The following is a 15,687-nucleotide window of genomic DNA, read 5'->3' as shown; positions in this document are numbered from 1 at the left end:
TTTTTCTATTTTTACAATAATTAGAATCAAATGCTAAACGCGATTTGAGATTAAGTTCTAGGGATTTTGATCCGCTAGATTATTACACAAGAACAAGATAAAGATTTCTAGTTGATTGGATTTAACTTTGCAATCTAGAAATTGATCTTTGAATTTCAGCAGAGAACAATGAAATATTTCTTAGGCGGCTGCTGTGTTCTTGTATTTTTTCAGTGAGTGAATGTCTTCTGCTTCTTTTTCTTTTTGTATGCAATCCAACAAAATTACTTGAACTGCAATGACAATCGGTAGGACAATCTCTTTGGCTCAGCAAGACTTTCAGTAGGACTTTCAATTGTACTAGCAAGACAATCTGATTGAACTACAATGACTATCGGTATGACAATCAGTTGAACTAGCAAGACAATCTCCTTCCTAGTGTAACTTTCGGTATGACAATTGAAATGACTTGGCATGACAATCGGTATGACAATCCAGATTGTCATGCTAGTTCATTTTCAATTGTCTTACTGATTTAAGACTGTTTTTAAACCAATTAAACTTCTGAAAATTCCTAAAATTAATTCAGAATTAATTAATCAATTAATTCAATTAATAAATAAATTATTCTTCGCAGATATAATTTATTTTCTTAATTAAATTAGATGACTTAATTAATTAATAGAGAATTAATTCTAGTCTTGAGCAGCAACCATTCTTCTGCAAATCTTCTGAAAATCACTGAAAATTATGAATCAATTCCACCACTTCAACGTTGACACTCAATGTACTGTCTGGTTCATGAGTGACTAACTTCCGTGATGTTTCTTCATGTGTTGACTTTGATACTCTGATTTTCTTCTGATTTTCTTCAGATTAAATCCTTGTAATTAATGATACTCTGACGAGATCTCTGTCACTTGATTAAATCCACGATCTTGATTTATATCACTGAGGCATGATCAACTTCTTGAACTTCTTCCAGTGAATTAACTCCTCAAGTTTGTAGATGAACCTTGTTTCTGAATCCTTTGACAGATATTACTTTGCGAGATCTCTCTGACAGTCGATCCACTATTTACTTATTACATTCTTATTTGAGTTGAGTTGAATCCTCGAATATACAAATAGGCTATGACATATGACTTACAGCCAGGGGATGGTCCTAGTGAAGACAAGAACATCCACGAAAACAAGTTTCGTGAAGAATAGAACGTTTACTAGAACAAGTTTCATGAAGAGTAGGACCCTTACAGAGGTGAAATTATGGCCTACCAAGAGTCAGTGATGTCTGGTCCTCCACAAGGAAGGGTTAGCCCGACTCGAACCCTCACGGAGGGAAATAAGTTTCGTGAAGAGTAGAATGTTCATGAGGGCAAGTACATAACGCTCACTAAAAAGGGTAGAATATCCTAAAAAAGAGTAGGACATTCACCAAAGCAAGTTCGAAGAACGTTCACCCTCGGTCAATCTGGACCACCATTGAGGTGGTTCCATTGCCGACCAAGAGCATGATTGGACGATCAGGCTACATGAAGCCCTTATGCCTGACCAGAAAACCCTGTAGGATTGATCCAGACCCTCTTGAAGATTTTCCGGTGGAAATCCTGTGAAATTTCTTGAGAATTTTTGAAAAATTAGATGCCCAATGAGAAAAAGTTTCATGAATATTAGAACGTCCAAGAGAACAAGTTTTGCGAAGGCTAAAGAGTCCATGGGAACAAAGTTTCATGAATACTAGAACGTTCGCGAAAATAAGTTTCATGAAAAACCGAACATTCACTAGAAAATGATCAAAAAAACCTTACTGAGGCTAAACAAGTCGTTAATCTCAACTGAGGATTAATTACACTAGTTACCATGATTAGTTAAGCCTATAAAGATTAAGAGCGAGATCAGGTTCTTAGATAAATAAGTTTCATGAAAGTATTCGCGAGAATAAGAGTAGGACGTTCACCGCAACAAGAGCAAGAGAAAGATTGGACGACCAGAAAAAATGTGCGCCTTTTTGGCCGACCAGGAACCTCTGTAGGATAGACCTGAGGCCTTCTGAAGGTTTCCAGTGGCCCTCCTATAAATTTTTGTTTAAAAAATCTTGAAAGGGCTGACCTCCAACGGAAATAATTTTCATGAAGACTGGGGCGTCCACAAGAACAAGTTTCATAAAGATCAGAAAGTCAGCGAGATCAAGTTCCGTGAAGACCAGAGTGTTCACGGAAATAAGTTTTGTGAAGAGTAGGGCGTTCACCGTAGAAAGTTCGGAGAACTTTTCCTCCCGGTCGACCAGACCACCCTGCAAGTGGCCCCAAGGCCGACCAATGTTAGGGCGAAAACACGCGCTAATATTCACGCAAGTATACCCGTTCGCAAGTAATATATAATACTTTCTAGTTCGTTCCCACAGAGACTCAGACTAATTATTGTTTAATTAAACTCACGCACCAACGTATGATTACTTCTCAATGTTAAGACACTAACACTTAGAATTGTTGACTAAATATTAACTACAATTAATTACTTAGTTATCACGTAAATAACACTTCAATTAATAATATTAACACACTCATGAGATCACAACTTCATTACTATATCCTTCAATAATTATTGTTATTACCTTTAGCATGTGACAGTGATGATATTAATCGAATAACAGGAAACTGATAAAAGCCAATTTTCATTGTACTACTACCATTCTTCCAAGCATCCACAATTAAGATAGAAGTTGAATAGTCATCAATTATGCTGAGTTCCTATATGTCTACAGAAATTGACAACACAACGATTTAAGCACAAGTTATTCTTTTTGATTACACAGGGCAAATAAAACTGTTAGAGTTACCCACTAATCATGCGTATCGTACATGAACCTATGCTAGCACGGCAAGTTCTAAATCTCAAGATCCACCATCACTTCACAAGAGATTAACACCCTATCTTATATGTTCGTGACACACATAAGACGAATACGCACAACCAATACTAGATATCATACAATCATCACACACTAAAGTATTAAACAATTAACTAAAGAATTCCATAGTAAATCCGTTGCGACCCCATGATCACGATTAGCCCATAATAGCACTTATCGTCATCATGGGTTCATATGAAATCATGATAAACAAACACAAGAAAATAATAACTAAACTTATTATATTAAATTAGAGTACGTCACAAGAGTAAATAGGTTCAAAGTAAGAAAACTAGCATCCAACGTTACAACGAAATAAGAATCACAAGAAAATATGCTTCCTCTTCGTTGCTGTGTGCTAAAATGGTCTTCTTCCTTATCTCCTTCGCTCCTTGCTTAATACCACGATCTCTCCTCTTGAAAACCTCTCCAAATCTACTTATATACTAGTCCCATAAAAATCAGATTACATAGAAGTTGGAAGCCAAACAGAAGTAGAAGTCTAAAAATAATTATTTAATTTCCTGACCCTGCGCGGCCGCTCAGCATAGCTGAGCGGGCGCTCAGGACCCTACTGGATTTTTTCTGAGTTTGCTCCGTTTTTTCGCCGTAATCTGCCCCTTTTTTTCCCCTCGCAATGGTGAACACTTGCCTAGGCTTATTCTTGATGATTACTCCTCCGAAATGCAACTAATACCCCGAAATGCATAAACACTAGAAAAATGCATCAAATACACAAAATACTTGATTTCAAGGCACCAATTTAAGCCATTTTAAGATGTTCTAAGTGGTATAAAATGCCACTTATCACTCCCCCAAACTTAAATCGATGCTTGTCCTCAAGCGTCACAGACTCAAAAACAAATAAAAACATGCATGAATGCAATCTATATGAAAATGCAGCGATCCCCCTTACTATGAACAAACCAACCAAATTGCAACATCTCAACAAATGCAGTTAGACGACTAAAGGTCAATAAACTCATGCAAACGAACATACAGCCAGAAATGTGGTGTGTGCAGATGCTTAACAGATATGCTTCGGAACTAGACCAGTTATTATGACTCAACTATTATCAAGTCAATCACATGATTATACAATGAATAAAAATTCTAGGCACAAAGTGACATATAACACTACAAGAATTTTTGGAGCTTATTACGGAATCATGCTTTTTATTCACGACAACAATGCTTATTTGATCGTGTAATGAGTGAGGTCCACAAAAGACTTATACAATGGTATCCATGTAACGAGCGTTAGGTTAGCAGATCCCAGACTCTAAAAGCCTTAGGTCACTAGGCACAAAGTCCCCTAAGAACTTAATAACTGGAATCCAAAGAGCCTACTCGTGATCAATTATGCATAAACACAATTTTTTTTTTAAATTTCCGAGCAAGTGCGTTTCGCTCCATCTTGCTCAACCCTAGACTACTCGCATAACATGCGAGCCGGCTACTAGCCATTTGACGCCTAGCCACAACTAGCAACAAATTCCATTTTTACTCCATTTTTTTCTTTTTTCATGCCTTTATCACTAAGAACCTATTATCGAATTCTAAGCATAATAAATAGATTAACCTCGAAAACAATCAGATCATAACAACAATCTAGCCCTTAAGCATTCTCTAAGACTTAGTGAAAATACAAGTGCTTCTAACATGCATATCAACCTACACGACTCAATATCACTTTAATGCTATCACTACACTCGCATCAACATCACAATTCAGTCGATAAATCATCGCAAAAGGGATCATGGTTTATGCATGAGCTACATGACATGATAAACAAATAAAGCTATAAATAAATTAAAAAAAACTATATGGCAAAAATTATGCAACTATATGAACTAACTATCATGAATATGCAACTATATGACTCACAAAAAATATTCCTTAACTACCACCCCCAAACTTAAAATCTTCACTGTCCCCAGTGAAGGTAGTAGAAAGGAACACAGGGTAAACCTACTCGGAGTTATCATCATCATCACCCTCAGTGGGTGGAGTATCAGGCGGCGGGTATGCAGAGTCCTCACCAAAAACTGGCCACTGGATATCATCTCCAAGGCCCCGAAAAGCGGTCCCTAACGCAAGGGTGAGCTCCTGAGCAAACCTGCTCTGCGTCTCGTACATAGCATCCATCCGTCGTGAAAGCCTCCTATACTGGGTATCAGCCATCCCAGCACCCTCCTGAGCTCTTGAAGAACCAGCCTCATCACGCCTAGGCCTAACCATAGTAGCACCTCGTACTGGACGCCCTCCTGGAAGACGATAACCCAGCCCATGCTCCTCGGGCTCACCACCGGTCCACTCCTGCATCCCATTCAGAGTCCCAGAATCAATCGGAGCGGTCGACAACTGCAACTGCTCATGAGCCGGCTAGTTCACTCCCACAGCTCGGCAAAGCTTCGTGACCGTGGATGCATAAGGGATGTTCATATGCTTAGCTCCCCTCAAAAACTTCAGAATTCCTTGGTAGATAAACTCACCAAGGTCCACATAGTACTCCTCATTAAGAATTCCCCACAACAACTGTGCTCTCTCAACTGTGACCTCGTGTGCATGTGAAGAAGGCAAAATATTAGCACAAATAAATGCGTTCCATGCACAGGCATACGTGTTCATAGCGATCGCCGGGAAGTGACGATACTCATTAGTGCCGGTCTTGAAGGTCCAAACCGTGCCCGGCCTACAGAGAGTAGCATAAATCAAATCCAAGTCGAAATCCTCAGCAGTCTTCTCATTCCAGTTATCCTCCTCGGGCTTCCTCTCTCGCTGCCCAATCATACGGCGAATCACCGCTGGGTGATAATCAACCGTCAGCCCTCGGACCACAGAAAACCCATTCTTCTCGGCCTTCGCGTTCGCATAGAACTCGCGAACCACGCTCATCGGTACTGCTTCAGGCGACTCACAAAAAGCTATCCACCCCTTCTCTGCAATCATGGGTAGCAACTCACCATCCCTCCCCGATGATAAAAACCCTCTCTCCTTCAGAATCGGCTTCCCCAAAAGCCTTGTGTACTCCTCCTCTGCAGCTCTGTCATTCAACCGAGGCCTTGCAGCAGTACCCCTCGATGAATCAGCAGTAGGGACTGTGCTGCTGCTATCAATAGGTTGTGCTCTCTTGGGTGCCATTGAATCTTAAATAAAAGTGTTTAAGAACTGAGTTTTTATGTTTGGGAGAGAGTTTGAGTGTAGAAGTTTGTGGGGGATATGTAGGATAGGTGTATGTATATATAGGATGTGAATTAGGTTAAAACTAGATTATGAGTGGGGTTGAGGGATAAAATGATAGGGTAGTAGGAACAAATCGTGGGTTTATGGCTAAAATTGGTTTTTTTTTTATTTTGATTTTTTTCTGAACTAAATTTTTTTCTGGCAGTCGACCCCTGAGCGGTCGCTCAGCAAAGCTGAGCGGGCGCTCAGCTTGCTAAGGATTCCTGTAACAACAAATCATGGGTTGCCTCCCACGCAACGCTTCTTTTCCGTCATTAGCTTGACGTTGCGTAACTTTCTCAAGTAGTCAATAAAATGGCACTAACCACTTCTCGGTTTGCCATGTCCCCATAGTAGTGCTTCAACCGCTGACCATTAACCTTGAATGCTTGGTCCGGATCATTCTCAAAAATTTCCACCGCTCCATGTGGAAACACAGTTTTGACAATAAAAGGTCCAGACCACCTTGATTTCAACTTCCCTGGAAACACCCGGAGACGAGAGTTGAATAAGAGAACTTGTTGCCCCGATATGAATAACTTAGGATGTAGCTTCCTATCGTGCCACCTCTACACCTTTTCCTTGTACATTTTGTTATTCTCGTATGCTTGAAGTCGGAATTCATCAAGTTCATTGAGCTGGAGCATTCTTTTCTTACCAACTGCATCTAAATCCAGGTTCAACTTTTTCAACGCTCAGTAGGCCTTATGCTCAAACTCAGCAGGTAAATGACATCCTTTACCGTACACCAACTGAAACGGGGACATACCAAGTGGAGTTTTGTATGCTGTTCTGTAAGCCCAAACAACTTCATCGAGCTTTAAAGACCAATCCTTCCTTGACGGACAAACAACCTTCTCTAGAATGCGCTTGATCTCTCTGTTAGACACTTTCGCTTGACCATTTGTTTGCGGATGATAGGCAGTAGCAACTCGATGATTCACATTATAACGCTGCATCATAGAAGTGAACTTACGGTTGCAGAAATTTGACTCTTCATCACTTATGATTACCCGAGGTGTTCCAAACCTTGTGAAAATCTGCTTATGAAGAAAATTTAGCACTGCCTTTGCATCATTTGTCGGTAAAGCTTTGACTTCTACCCATTTTGAGATATAATCGACTGACAGTAAGATGTACTGATTATTGCAGGACGAGACAAAAGGCCCCATGAAATCGATTCCCCAAACATCAAAGACCTCGACTTCAAGCATCACATTTAACGGCATCTCATCCTTTCTCGTCAAATTTCCCACTCTTTGGCAACGATCACACCTTAAAACAAACTGATGAGCATCCTTAAACAAAGTAGGCCAGAAAAAACCTGCTTGCAGAATACGAGCTGCCGTCTTCTCACCACCATAGTGTCCACCATAAACCGTGGAGTGGCAGTCTCGTAATATCCCCTCCGTCTCACAGAACGGGATACATCTCCTGATGATCTGGTCAGCTCCCTGTCTAAACAAATATGGTTCATCCCACATATACCACTTCACCTCATGCAGAAACTTCTTCTTTTGAGCTGAGGTCAAATTATGAGGCATTATATTGTTGACAAGATAGTTTACAATATCTGCAAACCATGGCTCTTCCTCCTGAACTGCGAACAACTGCTCATCCGGAAAAGATTCATTGATTAATGTCCTATCTTGTGAAGTAGACTCGGGATTCTCCAACCTAGAGAGATGGTCAGCTACTTGATTCTCAGTACCTTTTCGATCCTTGATCTCTAACTCAAATTCCTGAAGTAAGAGTACCCAACGAATGAGTCTCGGCTTCGAATCCTTCTTGGAAATCAAATAGCGAATGGCCGCATGATCAGTGAATACCGTTACTTTAGTACCAAGCAGATAAGATCAAAATTTCTCGAAACCAAAGACTATAGCCAAGAGCTCCTTCTCTGTAGTGGTGTAGTTCATTTGGGCCCCATTTAAGGTCTTATTCGCATAGTAGACCACATGAAAGAGATTATTCTTGCGCTGCCCCAGAACTGCACCTACCGCATAATCACTCGCATCATACATCATCTCAAACGGCTCTGTCCAATCTGGTGCTGTAATAACTGGTGCAGTGATCAAACTCTTCTTGAGAGTCTCGAATGCCGCCAAACATTCATCATCAAATTTGAAAGGCACATCTTTCTCAAGCAAATTGCACAACGGCTTAGATATCTTCGAAAAGTCCTTGATGAATCGCCGATAAAAACCCGCATGACCAAGAAAACTACAGATTCCCTTCACAGAAATAGGTGGTGGAAGATTTTCAATGACTCCCACCTTGGCCTTGTCCACCTCCAGACCCTTGCTAGAGACCTTATGCCCAAGAATAATGCCTTCACGCACCATAAAATGACATTTCTCCCAATTGAGCACCAAATTAGTTTCCACGCACCTTTTGAGTACGGCACGAAGATTATTCAAACATTCATCATACGAATGTCCAAAGACGGAGAAGTCATCCATGAACACCTCGACATTATTTCCAATCATGTCAGAGAATATAGCCATCATACATCTCTGAAAAGTGGCTGGGGCGCCACATAACCCAAACAAAACTCTGTGAAAAGCAAATGTGCCAAATGGACAAGTGAAGGTAGTCTTTTCCTGATCCTTTGGTGCAATACAAATCTGATTATACCCTGAATAGCCATCCAGAAGACAATAATACTCATGACCAGCCAACCTGTTAAGCATCTGATCAATGAAAGGAAGAGGGAAATGATCCTTCCTCGTGGCTTTGTTCAAATTTCGATAATCCATGCATACACTCCATCCTGTAACTGTTCGAGTGGGGATGAGCTCATTCTTCCCATTTGCTACCACAGTGATACCTCATTTCTTAGGCACATATTGTACGGGGCTCACCCAAGAACTGTCAGAAATAGGATAAATGATGCCTGCATCTAGCCATTTCAGAATTTCTTTCTTCACCACCTCCTTCATGATAGGATTAAGTCTGCGCTGTTGTTCAACAGTCGGCTTACTACCTTCCTCTAGCAAAATTTTATGCATACAATATGAAGGGCTGATCCCCTTGATGTCTGCTATGGTCCATCCAATAGCCGATTTGAATTCTCTCAAAATCCTTAAGAGCTTGTCTTCCTCACTACCTGAAAGGTCAGATGCAATAATAACAGGTAAAGTAGATACATCACCTAAAAAAGCATACCTCAAGTGTTCAGGTAATGGCTTGAGCTCCAAGGTAGGTGCTTCCTCAATTGACGGTTTGAGCTTTCCTTCAGCATTCTTGAGGTCAGAAGTACCAAGAGATTCAAACGGCATGTCCAGCTTTCGCTTCCAGGGAGAAGCATTCAGATATTGTAATTGCTCGTTTCCATCTTCATCATCACTTTCAAAATTCCCCACTAAAGCCCTTTCCAATGTATCAGTCATTAGCATGCGATCGAGTTCTGAAGTAACCGCGGAATCAATCACATCTACTTTTAAGCACTCCTCATCTTCTGTAGGAAATTTCATTGCCTTGAACACGTTGAAGGTCACATCCTGATCTTGTACCCGCATAGTAAGTTCACCTTTCTGCACATGTATCAAGGTACGGCCAGTAGCCAAGAAAGGTCTTACCAAGATTATGGGAATCTTCTTATCTTCCTCAAAATCCAGAATAACAAAATCTGCAGAAAAGAAGAGCTTATCCACCTTGACTAGCACATCCTCCACTATGCCCCATGGGTAAGTAATAGAACGATCAGCCAATTGTAGAGACATGTATGTGGGTTTTGGATCAGGTAAATCCAACTTTTTAAAGATCGACAACGGCATCAGATTGATGCTTGCTCCCAAATCACAAAGGCACTTGTCAAAAGTCAACTTGCCAATGGTGCAAGGAATGGTGAAGCTACCTGGATCTTTAAGCTTTGGAGGTAACTTTTGCTGCAGAACAGCGCTGCATTCTTCCGTGAGAGCAACGGTCTCAAGGTCATCCAGTTTCACCTTCCTTGAAAGAATATTCTTCATAAACTTCGCATAACTAAACATTTGCTCCAGAGCCTCAGCGAAAGGTATATTGATGTGAAGTTTCTTGAACACCTCCAGAAACTTACCGAACCGTCTATCCAGCTTTTGTTGCTGCAATCTCTTAGGAAAAGGTGGTGGAGGATAAAGCTGTTTCTCCCCTGTATTACCCTCAGGGAGAGTGTGTTCAACAGGAGTCTTCCTTGGTTCCACCGCTTTCTCCTTTTACTTAGCTTCTTCATCTCTATTTTCAGCTTCTCCTTCTTTTGGCTTTTCAGCATCAGCAACTTTCACAGACCTTAAGGTAATAGCCTTGACTTGCTCTTTAGCTTCCTTCCTTCCTGGTACTTCCGTGTCACTGGGGAGTGTGCCAGGTTGACGATTCAGCACTGCATTGGCTATTTGACCGATTTGATTTTCCAAGGTCTTGATAGAAACCGCCTGACTCTTGCATAACAGCTTAAGTTCCTCAAAATCAGCACTAGTAGGTGCAGTTGCACTTCCATGTTGAGGGTATGATTGCCTTTGAGCATACTGCTGTGGTTGCTGAAATCCAGGTGGATTAAACTGTTTACTCACACCTTGCTGATATGGTGGTTGAATAGCATTCTGATTATTACCCCAGCTGAAATTTGGATGATTTCTGTTATTAGGATGATAAGTAGCTGGCACAGGCTGCTGTTGTCGCTGATAATTATTCACATACTGAACAGATTCATTGACAAGAGAACACTGATCCGTAGCATGAGAACCTGCACAAAGCTCACAAACCATAGCTATTTGATTGACTCCATATGTAGCTAGAGAATCAACCTTCATCGACAGTGCTTGGAGCTGCGCTGCAATAGCGGTGGCTGCATCGACCTCCAGAATACCTGCTACCTTCCCAGGCATCATCCTCTGAGTTGGGTTTTGATGCTCATTTGCAGCCATAGTCTCGATAAGATTATAAGCCTCCGTATAGCTTTTAGCCCATAAGGCGCCTCCAGCTGCTGCATCGAGCATGGGCCTAGATTGGGCCCCCAAACCATTATAGAAACCAGTGATCACCATCCAATCGGGCATTCCATGATGCAGACACTTCCTCAACATTTCCTTGTAGCGTTCCCAAGCTTCGCACATGGATTCTGAAGGTTGCTGCGCAAACTGAGTAAGAGCACTCCTCATAGCAGCAGTCTTTGCCATCGGATAAAACTTCACCAGAAACTTTTACGCAAGATCTTGCCAAGTAGTGATGGACCCAGCTGGTTCAGAATGTAACAAGTCCTTAGCTTTGTCCCTCAGTGAGAATGGGAAAAGCCTCAGCTTGATAGCCTCATCAGTCACGCCATTATACTTAAAGGTGCTGCAGATCTCGACAAAATTCCTTATGTGCATGTTGGGGTCTTCAGTTGCAGCTCCTCTAAAAGAAACAGAATTCTGCACCATCTGAATAGTGCCCAGCTTGATTTCAAAGGTGTTAGCTTGAATAGCCGGATGAAGAATACTTGACTGAATGTCATCAATTTTTGGCCGAGAAAAGTCCATAAGAGCTGGATCAGCCTGAACAATACGATCACCCATGATTACTGGTTCTTTCTGCTCAGTTCCTGAATCTGAATCTTCAAAATCTATCTTCTCCGGAATATTAAGAACTTCGTATGTCTCCTCAGCTGTATCTAAAGTCCTCTTACGAGTACGAGAACGAGTTTGCATAAATGCTCGCTTAAGTACCTGAAACACAACCAGAAACAATAAGTAACAACTACGTCCTAATCACTGAGTCCTAATGACCAATGATGGTAAGTACATAAACTAAACAAATACGTCGAGTCCCCGGCAGCGGCGCCAAAAACTTGTTAGGGCGGAAACACGCGCTAATATTCATGCAAGTATACGCGTTTGCAAGTAATATAGAATACTTTCTAGTTCGTTCCCACAGAGACTCAGACTAATTATTGTTTAATTAAACTCACGCACCAACGTATGATTACTTCTCAATGTTAAGACACTAACACTTAGAATTGTTGACTAAATATTAACTACAATTAATTACTTAGTTATCACTTAAATAACACTTCAATTAATAATATTAACACACTCATGAGATCACAACTTCATTACTACTTCCTTCAATAGTTATTGTTATTACCTTTAGCATGTGACAGTGATGATATTAATCGAATAACACGAAACTGATAAAAGCCAATTTTCATTGTACTACTACCATTCTACCAAGCATCCACAATTAAGATAGAAGTTGAATAGTCATCAATTATGTTGAGTTCCTATATGTCTACAGAAATTGACAACACAACGATTTAAGCATAAGTTATTCCTTTTGATTACACAGGGCAAATAAAACTGTTAGAGTTACCCACTAATCATGCGCATCGTACATGAACCTATGCTAACATGGCAAGTTCTAAATCTCAAGATCCACCGTCGCTTCACAAGAGATTAACACCCTATCTTATATGTTCGCGACGCACATAAGACGAATACGCACAACTAATACTAGATATCATACAATCATCACACACTAAAGTATTAAACAATTAACTAAAGAATTCCATAGTAAATCCGTTGCGACCCCATGATCAGGATTAGCCCATAATAGCACTTATCGTCATCATGGGTTCATATGAAATCATGATAAACAAACACAAGAAAATAATAACTAAACTAATTATATTAAATCAGAGTACGTCACAAGAGTAAGTAGGTTCAAAGTAAGAAAACTAGCATCCAACGTTACAACGAAATAAGAATCACAAGAAAATATGCTTCCTCTTCGTTGCTGTGTGCTAAAACGGTCTTCTTCCTTATCTCTTTCGCTCCTTGCTTAATACCACGATCTCTCCTCTTGAAAACGTCTCCAAATCTACTTATATACTAGTCCCATAAAACTCAGATTACATAGAAGTTGGAAACCAAACAAAAGTAGAAGTCTAAAAATAATTATTTAATTTCCCGACCCTGCGCGGCCGCTTAGCATAGCTGAGCGAGCGCTCAGCTTTCTGTGCGGCCGCTCAGCATAGCTGAGCGGGCGCTCAGGACCCTACTGGATTTTTCCCGAGTTTGCTCCGTTTCTTCGCCGTAATCTGCCCCTTTCTTTCCTCTCGCAATGGTGAACACATGCCAAGGCTTATTCTTGATGATTACTCCTCTGAAATGCAAGTAATACCCTGAAATGCATAAACACTAGAAAAACGCATCAAATACACAAAATACTTGATTTCAAGGCACCAATTTAAGCCATTTTAAAATATTCTAAGTGGTATAAAATGCCACTTATCAACCAAGAGCAGGCCTGGCCGACCAGGCTACAAATGGTGCCATTTTGGATGACCAGGACCCCTTGTAGAACAGACCTGAGGTCTTAAGAAGGTTTTTCGGAGGTCCTTCTATGAAATCTCTTGAAAATTCTTGGAAAGTATGGCTCTCAGGGAAAACAAGTTCAGTGGAGTATAAAACATAATGTGGAAGAAGTTCGTTGGAGTACTGAACATCTTGTAGAACAAGTTCAATGGAGTACAGAACATCTTGTACAACAAGTTCAATAAAGTACAGAACGTTCAGTAGAACGAGTACAGAACGTTAAGTAGAAGGAGTATAAAACGTTCATTGAAACGGGAACAGAAGAGCCACAAGGGGCTCTAGGACCACTAGAGATTAATTCCATTGATGATCAAGAACCAAAAAAGCCTAGAAGAATACATGAAGGGTTTAAGTCGGATAGAAGGTTCTGCAAAAAAATTGGGACAACAACCCCTGGCCAGCAGGGGATAGAAGGTTCTGCCCCTAGCCAACCAGACATGGCCGATCAGAATACATGGGGGCCTTGAGGCCGAGCAGGACCTCCTGCAGGATGGTCCAGGGGGTCATGCAAAACTCAGGCGACCCCTTGGGAAATGTTTTTGCAAAAATGGGGGAAAATGGAAAAAATCAAATTTTTTAAATTTTCAGGATTTTAAAATTATCCCGGATCAGGGCCGATTAGTGAGATTTAGCCTCGATTAGGGCAGATTAGCCTCGATTAAGGCCAACGAACACATTCTAGCTTAAAATTAGGCTCTTTTAAACCTACTTAGTAGCTTATACATGATAATTTGCCCCGATTAGGGCCTGTTAGCAGATTTTACCCTATAATTAATCTTGATGAAGGTTAAGGGGTGATTAATGCTCGTTTTTTAGTCCCGATTAGGACCGTTTAGTGTTAAACACTATTTTAATAGAATGTGCAAAGGCCTTAAGTGTGTATAGTCACACTATATATGTCATTGTAAACGTGTAGGTCGCTCCACACTTTACGATAAAACGGTGATACCCAAGAAGGGCCGACACCCATGAAGGGCTGATACACGAGAAGGGATAAAAGTACCCCATGTCGCGAAAAGACCATTATAACTTCCACGAAAAGGTGCGAAGTTTCCCTCCTCTTTTTTTAAGGCCTAAAATAATAAATATGACCGGTTAAATATGAGTAAAATAAATTTGACTTTTGTTAATGCAAATTAAGTCTTGACCAGTTACAAATGAATGGTTGAATTCAAATTTGACTGTTGGTGGTCAAATTTAAATTTGACCAGCTAAAAAGTGAGTGTTAGGAATATGTTGTACGCTTGATGATAATTCAACAAAACACCTCAGTAGATTTAATTAAGTGATTTTGTAACTATCAACGGATAACCATACTTGTTCATCCGTTGATAGAGTAGCTTATATTTCAATAAGTTTTTGTAGCACATTTTTTTATACTGTAATAACGTAGAAGTTTAGAAGTTGTAGAAAACTCCAAGTCATGTTGACTACTAGAAAGATATGCAAAATAGGTTGTCTAATTGTAAATATTAGATGCCTTGTAATTTTGCATAAGTGAAATATTATCAACTGCTAAGAAAATTCTTTCAACGGATAAACCACAAAGCTTCGACGGATGACTCAAGACACTTTCAATGGATGATCCATTAGAGACTCAACAGATAACTCATGTGGAGTATCAACAGATAACATTGAAGGCTCGACGAATAACCAATTCAAATAGCAGTCGAAAGTGACTTGACAGTAACATGGATTGATTGTATACAAAAGGAATGTGGTAGGCTATTTACAGGTTTGAGAGAACAAAGGAGCATTCTATTTCCATGCTTACTTGAAGAAATAAAAAGATATTTGGATAGAGAGATGAAGAAATATGTGAATAGACTTTTGTTTTCTCTGTTTATCTTTTTCATATATAACTTGGTAATATATAAACCAAGAGTAGCAAGTAGATTTATTATCGATTGAACTGAGAAATAAAAAAACTACATATGTTAGGAATTTCTCTGTTCTTCTTTTGTAAATATCTGTAAGCAGCTGTGTGCATTCTTGCATCACAGAGTTCTCATTCATATATATATATATGGTGGAAAGATCAATCCACCAGAAAGTTTTTAAACCGCGGTGTTTACTTACTTTCTGTCTTGAATACTTAAATCTTTTATTCCGCACACTTGCTTATTCAAACACAGATATATTTTACAAAGTGATTTTATTATTTCAAAAAGGAACTAGAATTACATTCAACCCCCCTTCAGTAATTTTATTGTTAGATTGCTAGGGTATAACAACGAGATT

This window comes from Apium graveolens, chromosome 10 (assembly GCF_009905375.1).
Source record: "Apium graveolens cultivar Ventura chromosome 10, ASM990537v1, whole genome shotgun sequence".
Taxonomy (NCBI): Eukaryota; Viridiplantae; Streptophyta; class Magnoliopsida; order Apiales; family Apiaceae; genus Apium; species Apium graveolens.
This window is presented reverse-complemented; position numbering follows the sequence as displayed.